Raw genomic sequence first — 10,074 nt, 5'->3', positions numbered from 1 at the left:
AAGGGCAACCGATTCCTAATGAATCCTGAACTTTAAAAACTGCTTTGCATTTCAATTATTTTGTATTTTAAATAAATGTTGTTCTAGCCATCGGTAAAACCAGTATGTTTTACACATGTAAAGGCTGCTATACACATCTCCCAAAACATAAAATCTAGCACATGATTATAAAACCTCACCTACAGAGGAAAGGTAAATGGAAAACATTAATTGAAGAAAGTATTTGAGTAATTTCTGGTGATTGACAATTATTGAACCATTGTTTTGGAAAAGGACTGATTTAAATGCTTGGTTTTCTCCTGATTACTCTTGCCCTCTTTGCCCTCCTTTGATTTCTTCACATTCAATGCCTTAGTCAATCGCATTCCTTTGCCTATTGATCTGAGGTGCCTTGAGAATTGACAACTTTGAAGCTGACTTCTCTGAATGGTGTATTCTGGTCAATGGGCTCCAGGTGCAACAGTTTTTAATACATCAATAGACAGGCCTTGAAAACCTGAAGTGCTCTCAATGGGCTCATATTAATATTATGCATGTAGAAGGAAGCCTAAAAAATTAACTCATAGCCATTTATGCTGTTTCCAAGTCTTTGATTTGGTGGTGGATGGACTTGTTGAACATACGTTCCTCCTAGTGTAACTGCAGCAGGGTGTTTCTCTGATCCATTGACTGCATCCAGTGTTTGCCTAGCATTAGCAAAGCCAACTAGTGTCATTTTGAACCAGAGATATCTACAATCCTCCGATTTGGCCCTGTTCATTAAGACCTATTTTAATAACTACACCATTGCAGTTATGCACTGCCGACTTTGTAAGCTCTGATTTTTTTTTTACCTAGAGCTCTCTTTCTTTGCTTAAAAAGCTCCTTAAAATGCAACTCCCTGACTAAGCCTTTAATCCGCTCTATAATAGCACCATGTTTCTGAGTATTAAATTGACTTTTATGACGATGCATTCAAGCATCTTGGGATGCTCTTCGATATCAAAGACTCAAAAAATATAGGTAGTTTCTTAGCAAATGGCTTCAGCAGCACAATAGATAGAGATGGAGAATGTATACATACGCCTGGATTTCTTACACATAGACTTAGTTACACTGTGGCTGGTGATGTCAGTTCAAGCAAATCTATATGTTACAGGAATAAGTAGGCCTCACCCAGAGATCCAGACTTGGGCATTGAGCTTGGACTCACACAGTAAAAGATAATAGCCCTGAAAAAGGAACATGTAGAATTGGATCTGATTCCAACTAAACAGAGCAAAAGCAGGTCTGGCTATCAACAGGATACCAATTTCTTTTGTACAGTGCTCTAGCAGTATGTTTGAAATTACAATGCTTATTTTAATTCATTTTTGCTCAGTTTGCAGTATTGATATTTCAATGCTACTCCCTTGAGCTATTTTCAAATTTCATACACTGGACATGGTACTATTAGCTAAAGGGTTGGTGCTGCTGTGTGGTTTAGGTAATTGGTATTGATCTCTGGAAGCTTACTGCAGATTATGTACTATGGTGGCATTTTTAAGTAAAACTCTTGACATACTGGATACTTTTTAATAGCTGGATGCTATTACATGTTTAACTAATGTTTGCTCTGGAAAAGAAAAGAACAGCCAACATGCCATCAACTGTGCTGTTCTCGATATGCTGTGGGACAGGGTTTCCAAATGTAGATGATATAGAACCTGCTTTACAAAGCTTCACGTTATTTAAAGTATGTCTCAGAAGGTACGCTGACTGACAGTTTTGTAATTTAATTGTCAATCCATCTTGGAGCTATTTTGCCTAAAACAAAAGTATGCCATAACTTCAGGTCAGAGCTATTTAAAAGATATGGATTGTATGCTATCCCCAACAAGTACCAGGTTTTTTAATATCATCCTATATAAGAATTATATCTTTGAGAGTTATTGAGCAGAAATATGAATTGTTCACCACTGCAAATTCCTTTCCATTCTTCTAAATATGGCTGTGTATTTGGGATCCTTGGATGCCAAGCTATATGTCAATCAGATCTAGTGGAATATTGTTGAAGGGGAGCTTAGGCTGTGAATGTTGACAAGCTACTTGCTAAGAGGGGAGTAACAGCTTAATTTGATCCTCCCGGCACATGTATAAATTCTATAGCAAGAGGAGCCTCAGTGATCAAAGGAGGGAATGGAGTGAACTATAGTCTGGTTTTGCAGCCTGCTTACATCCCAGTTGATAGATTCCAACAGAGATTATACCGAATAATTTCTAGCCCATAACAGTTCTAGCAAATATAAAATTCTATATTAGGCCTACATGTCACTATAAGACACACCTGTAACCACGTGCATTAGCTGTAGAGCTTTAGTCCAACATGTCTAGTACGTGGATGAATAATATATTTAAACAAATATATTACCATTCAGATCACAAATTGAACATGTATACATGGAATCATAGAGTATTACAACACTGACACAGGCCTTTTGGTCCAATGTGTCCGTGCTGACCACAATACCCACACAGCTAGTCCCAATTTCCTGCATTCACCCCATGTCCTTCTAAGTCCTGCCCCTCTATGTGCCCATGCAAGTGCCCTTCTCAAATGATTCTATTGTACTTGCCTCAACCACTTCCTCTGGCAGCTCATTCCACATACTCAGCACCTGACACATGAAAAAATTGCCCATTTTAAATCTTTCCCCTTTCACCTTGCATCTACGGGGAAATAAAACTGTTTCATGGTATCTTTTTTTATAGCAGAGTAACCAAAACTGTACACAGTACTCCAAGTGTGGCCTCACCAATTACCTGTACAACTGCAACATAATGTTCCAGTTCCTATACTCAGCATCCTGAGTGATGAAGATCAGCATGCTAAATGCCTTTTCCACCACTCTGTCTACTTAACACTGCTTTCAATGAACTGTGTACTCAAAGTTGAAAGTACATTTATTAGCAAAGTATATACACAATATACAACCTTGTTGTATAAGTTTTGTTGCAGGCAGCTGAAAACAATGAAACATCATAGAAACTGTCTAAAGGAAAAAACCCACACAACAAGACTAACACACACCCAAAGTGTGAAAAAAGAACAAATTGTACAATGACAGAAAGTGAGCAAGTAACACACAGAACATCACACATCAAACCAGTGCCCTCCCATTTGTAGTACAAGTCCTATGCTGATTTGACTTTCCAAGGTGCATCACTTCACACTCATCTATATTGAAATCCAGTTGCCACTCAAGATCACCCTGCAATTCACAGAAATCTTCTTCATACCAATAACTCCTCTGAATATTGTACCATCTGTAAACTTACCACTCAATCTTTGTGCATTTTCATCCAAATCATTTATATAAATAACAGATAACAAAGGTCCCATCACCGCCATCTGTGGATTACCACTTGTCACTGGCCTCAACTTTGAGATACAACCTTCAACCACCAGCCTCCACTTCTTATCTTGGTGAAGGTTTTGAATCCACCTAACTAGGTCTGCCTGGATGCTATGGAACCTAACCTCCCAGTCCGGGCAACCATGCAGGACCTTGTCAAAGACCTTGCTAAAGTCTAAATCGGCAACATCCACCCCTACCCTCATCCACCCTTTTGGCTACCTCTAAAAGATACTCTGGCACAATTTTCTACACATAAAGCTGTATGGAAAGAGGTCTCTCAGCCAACTGGCCTTTGCTGGTACTTTGATTCTCTGTCTCCTCAGCCCATACCTCTATGTGTAAGCTTAGCAGCATGAAGAGCATAGAAATGTTTCGCACAGGAACGGGCCTTTCAGCCTACTACTGTATGCCTATACCGAGCACGTTGTCAAGTTAATCCAATCCCTTCTGCCATCAAATGATTCCATACCTCTGCATACTGATGTGCCTATCTAAAAGCATCTTGAATGCCACTATTGCATCTGATTCTACAGTTTGCATCAACAACTTCTCGTAGTCACACCTTACAAACATGGGGAAGGAAATCTTTTATTAACTTGCAGCTAGTGAAAATCTTAAAAATTATGGCTCCTCATTTTGGTCTCCTCTATGTGGGAACATTGAGGGACTAAATTCGATTGAGGTGAAGAGGAGTTCAGTGGTGCCGATCACAACAGTTGGTGGCAGAGTTTGGAACTTTTCCTTTCCAGTGTGCCAACAGCGGGTACACAAATCACATCCTTATAATCTCAAGTGTGATTCAGCTTCTAACAGCCTTCAATGCGACAGAAGTCACACCTATTCCGAGTCTCTGGTGCTGCAGTTGCCTTGCACACCAGTTGCTCCACAGGAGCTCACAGCAGTCCAGCAACTCGCCTGTACCATTTCCTCTGTCTCTCACCATACGGCCACCACTCTTGGTGTGAAAAAGTTAGTCCTTAGATCTCTACTTGCTCCTCAAGTTACTCATGAAACTGATGCCTTATGTTTGCCCAGAAAAGTTAGCGTCCACAGTCAACCATTCTTGGCCTGAAGTTATTTATTACTGCCTTCCAAAGCCATTATAATTCTCCTCCACTAAAAGTCAGCAACCTTCTACTAGCTATGCTTCAACCAATGAGGAAGCTATGTACAAAGACTAATAAAAATGCACAGAATACAGGCATGAAGGGATTTCACCAAAGTGACAGGATGTCTATTGTACAGAGTACGATGCAAGTTAACTTTAAATTCACAGTGTGAAATGGTTCTTCTGTAGCAATTTTTACTTTTGTATCATTGCCAGCAGCTAATACAACAATCAGCAATAAAGAGATCTAAAAGGCTTGACTTATGGAGATTGGGGAATTGACGTTTCTGAGCTTGTGCTTATTAGTGTCACATTAGAAACTGGCTTGGCAGAGTGCTACTTCCAAGTGATTCCCTCTTCTTTTTTGTTCTAATCTATCTCCTTTCCTCCTCATATTCATTTTTCCCAGCTACTAGATATGTAGCTGGGGGCATGGATGTGCACATGAGATTGCAAGATTTGTGGGGCATCTGGCAGACCATCCAGGCAATACTCTCTTATCACTGCTACCATCAGGAAGCACGTGCAGGAGCCTTAGGTCCCACACCATCACTTTCAAGTAGTTATTACCCTTCAACCATTGAACCACCATGGATAACTTCACTCACCTCAACTCTAAACTAATTCCACAATGTATAGACTCACTTTCAAGAACTTTACAACTCATGTTCTCATTATTTTTATTTACTTTTTTACTTGCACAGCTTTTCTTCTTTTGCACATTGGTTGTTTGTCAGTCTTGGTGTGATTTTTTATTGATTCTATTGTAACTTCTCTGTTCTGCAGTGAATGCCTGAAAGAAAATGGATCTCAAGGTAGTATATGGTGAAATATATAGAACATACTTAGATAATTCATTTACATTGAACTTTGGCACCCTCTCTGCTGAGTTCTGCAGGGCTCCTCCCAGCGCTGTCAAGATAGAAGGTGCTGTTTCACTATGTCAATGACCTAGCCTCTCACATTCTACGTGGCTGTCATATGCAGGGAGGCTGTGAAGCAGAGTCATTATCAGATGGCTTTCAATCTAAAGCTGTACTCTGGCATGCCATAAAGGCAGCATAGAGCTGGCACAGCAGTCTGCCTATGGTGGACACCGTCTGGCATGGACAATTTTCTTTCGAACATTTGGATTGAGGGAAGGGTGATATATGAATATGATGCCCATAATGTGCTTGAGATTTCTACACAGTAATACTAACAATGTACTTTCCTCGCATGCTGGCCCCTAGACAGATAGACTGCAGTTAGCCCTTATTTAATAGAGAGCCTTCGTGATACCCTTATACAACAGTGAATGCCAGATTGTGATATATTTCAAGTCCCCAGCCCTTGTCCGGAATGAACTGGATGCCTTAAAGTGCAATGCCATGTTGTTGTCCTTGCCCAATTCTAAGAATGTACTTGTGCCTGTCACAAGATAGTAACTTTAACACATTGTTCCTCATTACGCTTAGGTAGGAGACTGTTCTCTGAACATCCTGCATAGAGGTGGTCTCCTCAGATCTCTTTCCCACTTCACCCCTCTCGCTTGCCTGCTCTTTATAACTCATTTCTTTCCCAGTATGTTCTACGGCAAAAGGACCATGTACAAAAACCACCCAGGTCACACAGCAATTAGTTTGTGTGGAAGCATAAAGTAAATAAGTAACCTTTCAGCACTCTCAATAACCTTTACAATGCTGCTATTCTTGAAAGCACCAAACACTACAGAATCATCATAACAGTGAGACAAAATCGACCAGCAGTGAACCTGCAAGAAATTAGTGATCCCTTTAAGACCATTGTTGGAGAGTTCTTTGGGTGACTGAATGTGCATTTAGTCATCCAAGCTTAGGAAAACGTGCTGGCTGGAGCTTGGAGCTTCTGAATGCAGCTCTGGTCTCAGATCAGCATTATGTATCAATGAATGCAAAGAACAATCCATTCAGCAGACATCTGAAAGGTGTTCCCCGCATGCATGCTTATAGATTACCCACAGGTATTTGCTGAGGGTACACTCTGTGGTTGCCAATTTGGTGGTCCAAAGGAATTTACAGTAGCCAATTACTGATAACAAAACCACAGTTCATACTGCTTGTCCCCATCATTCTTCAAAATCCTTCATAATGTTTAAATCTGCAATCCAAGTATTAACCATAAATATAAAAACTCAGTCCACTTCTTGTTTCACAATTTCAATAGCTTAGAATGCATGTGCAAATATACATTTTAAGCTTACGTCTCTATTGTATTTTCTTATTTATTAATTAAAAGTTCCCAACTCGCCATCTGAAAGTCATGAATAATATATTGTCCACTACTAATTATGTGACTAAATTGTGCACTGAGGTATTTAGTTTAATTATTGAGTTAGTAAATGAATTACAAGCTATCCTTTGGTTTTGAATGCTTGTCTTATGTACAGCCTTACATATGAATGAGTTCCCATGACATTCATCATCATTACCATTATGTGCTGTGTCATATGAAGTGGGTGATCATGGTCTTTGACCATGATTGTTCTTGGATAATTTTTCTACAGAAGTGGCTTGCGATTGCCTTCTTTACAAGACGGGTGACTCCAGCCATTATCAGTACTCTTCAGAGATTGTCTGCCTGGTGTCAGTGGTCGCATAACCAGGACTTGTGATGTGCACCAGCTGCTCATACAGCCATCCACCACCTGCTTCCATGGCTTCACGTGACCCTGATCAGGGGGCTAAGCAGGTGCTACACCTTGCCTAAGGGTGATGTGCAGGCTAGCGGAGGGAAGGAGTGCCTCACACCCCCTTTGGTAGAGATGCATCTCCACCCTATCATAATATTATTCAATCCAAAAGTCTAATGTGCATACATACATTCATTCCTATGAATGGCAGATCTCTTTCTTCACCCTTAGTAACTGTTTCTTCTTATCAGTCTTCTGTGTTTTGATGTCATTCATAATAATACTATAGGGATGTGGTACTCTATTGAATGCTTTTTACTGTTTTCTCTCCGACTAAGGGACAAATCTGCTCAAGGGCACCTGTAAAAATGGAACCCATTCATTACCTGGGGAAAGAAGGGTATTAATTTTCAAAGTATAATAGAACATTGACTACACAGAGACCATTTAATCAGATTTAATCGCCACTTTCTTTTCGAAACAGTGAATAGAATAGTTCATGGGATGAATTTATAAATGCACTCCTAATACTGTTCTTTAATCAAAATTAAAATTAAATTAATTTCTTCATTGGATCTGGCCTTATAATTATTTCTATTAATAAATCTTCAAGTTTTCAAGTTTGGAGCCAAGACAGTCTTAGCTTTGCTTTAAAATGATTTAGAGCTCATTTGTTTAAAGTGTTCTGTAGCAGACGGATGCTCAGCTGTTTAATATGGCTATAGTTACAGCTGAGAACCTACTTAAATGGTGTGTGAATAATTCGTTTCCTAGAAGAATTATGTACCCAAAAGCATCTCCTGAGGATGGCATGTAATCTGTGTTGTAATCAATATTAAGTCCATACTGAATACCCAACCTGCGAAAAGCAGGTTTGATATTTCGTTGTTAAATGAAATTCTGTTGAGTAAGTGATTTAACTTCCACTTGCCATTATCTATTCACACATATGACTACTAAAATATTCCCTAAAATATTGACAAAATTTTAAACCCACCTGTTAAACCAGTTGCAGGAAATTTTGCTACCAATTTAATTCCTGCATTTTTCCTTGGGCAGAAAACAACTCAGGTCAAAAATGCAAATTAACTAATGCTTTGATGTGTATTGCAGTGTATTGCCAATTTTTACTGTCCATCGCTCTATTGGTAAATGGCGAATGCTGTGTCCCTGAGGAGAATTTCATACTTGATAGGTTCACTGATTTTATTTTCCCTTTGGCTTATTCTGCCAACCTACAAATAAAGCACAGCGTTGGTACCCTTGGTGAAATCTAAAATATTTATACTTCATGTCAAATCTAGTAACGGTCAGTCTAATGGTTATGTCACCTGAATAGTTGCTAGAATGTCTTGAAAATTTGTGCTATAACTGCAAATTGTTTTTCCAGGGGGGAAAGATTTAATGAAAAAAAGAGACATCAAGTGCTCTAATTGTTAAATGGCCTTATGATGATGTAAAAATTGATATTTTCTTGCATTTAAAAGCATAGTTTCAGTCGTATTCAGAAGGAGGAACATATTAGCCATATTGTGATCTGAAAACACACAAGATGAGTGGGAAGACTCAGACTGGGAGATGATAGAATAAGTAGAAGACCCTATTGATACATGCTGTCAAAGCTTCTTCTGCTTGGCAACTCAAATTCTAGAGAATTTTAACTTCTTTTGACTTCTGGAGAGGCATAGTGTAAACTGCCCTGCAGAAAAAGGGAAAGTTACTGTTAACAAAGGGAGATTATACTGAGAGATTTCTCACGAGAAGGCCCTTGGGGAGGTCCACTCCAAGTTTAGCAGCAGAAGAAGCATAAAGTTTTCTACAAGACCCTAGAGGCCCTTCAGTTTCCACGTCTGATACCGGATTCTTTTTCCCATTCTCGTTCCCCAGAGGGAGACCTAAAACAACCTTTCCTGCTCAATGCACAATTAGAATTGCCATTGGAACACCATGACATTACTCAATATTTGAAGAATGATACTGCTGGCATCTGTAGGAGCCTCCATTGTCTGTATAAAAATCCAGGTTAACAATGAAAGCAATAAATCAGTAATTATAGATTATGAGAACACTCAGTCCTCGTTTATTGTCATTTAGAAATGCATGCATGCATTAAGAAATGATACAATGTTCCTCCAGAGTGATATCACAGAAAACAAGACAGACCAAAGACTAACACTGACAGAACCACATAATTATAACATATAGTTACAGCAGTGCAAAGCAATACCATAATTTGATGAAGAGCAGATCATGGGCACGGTAAAAAAAAAAGTCTCAAAGTCCCGATCGACTCCCAAGTCCCCGATAGCAGGCAGCAAAAGGGAGAAACTCCCTGCCATAAACCTCCAGGCACCGACAACTGCCGGTGCATTGAAAGCACCCGACAACAGGCGACACTGAATCCGTCCATCCGAAAGCTTCGAGCCTCCGACCAGCCCCTCCAATACCGCCTCTTGAGTGCCATCCTCTGCCGAGCGCCTTTGACCTAGCCCCAGCCGCCAAAACAAGCAAAGCCAAGGATTCAAGGCCTTCTCCTCCGGAGATTCCGGACCACACAGTAGCAGCGGCAGCGAAGCGGGCATTTCAGAAGTTTTCCAGATGTTCTTCCGTACTCTCACGTCTGTCTCCATCAAATCAGAATTGTGCACGGTACCCTACTTGACAGATTACAGATATCATTCACCGGAGTGGTCGCACGTGCTGCGTCGTGCCGCCATCTTCTCCTCCTCCCGATAATTAAGCCAAACTGTGGACTGCTTCAATCCCATTATGTAGATAGAGTTCAAACTTTTTATTGAATGGTTGGAAATAATGCTAAATTACAGTTAGACAATTAGATCCTTGATTAATGTATATAGTTTAAGAATTCCACTTTTCATCTGAGCATAATTGTGCATCTTGGAGTCCTATTCATTTCCTGATATCTTTAAAATGACTTT

The sequence above is a fragment of the Mobula birostris genome, chromosome 16 (genome assembly GCF_030028105.1).
Source record: "Mobula birostris isolate sMobBir1 chromosome 16, sMobBir1.hap1, whole genome shotgun sequence".
In the NCBI taxonomy this organism is placed as follows: domain Eukaryota; kingdom Metazoa; phylum Chordata; class Chondrichthyes; order Myliobatiformes; family Myliobatidae; genus Mobula; species Mobula birostris.
This window is presented reverse-complemented; position numbering follows the sequence as displayed.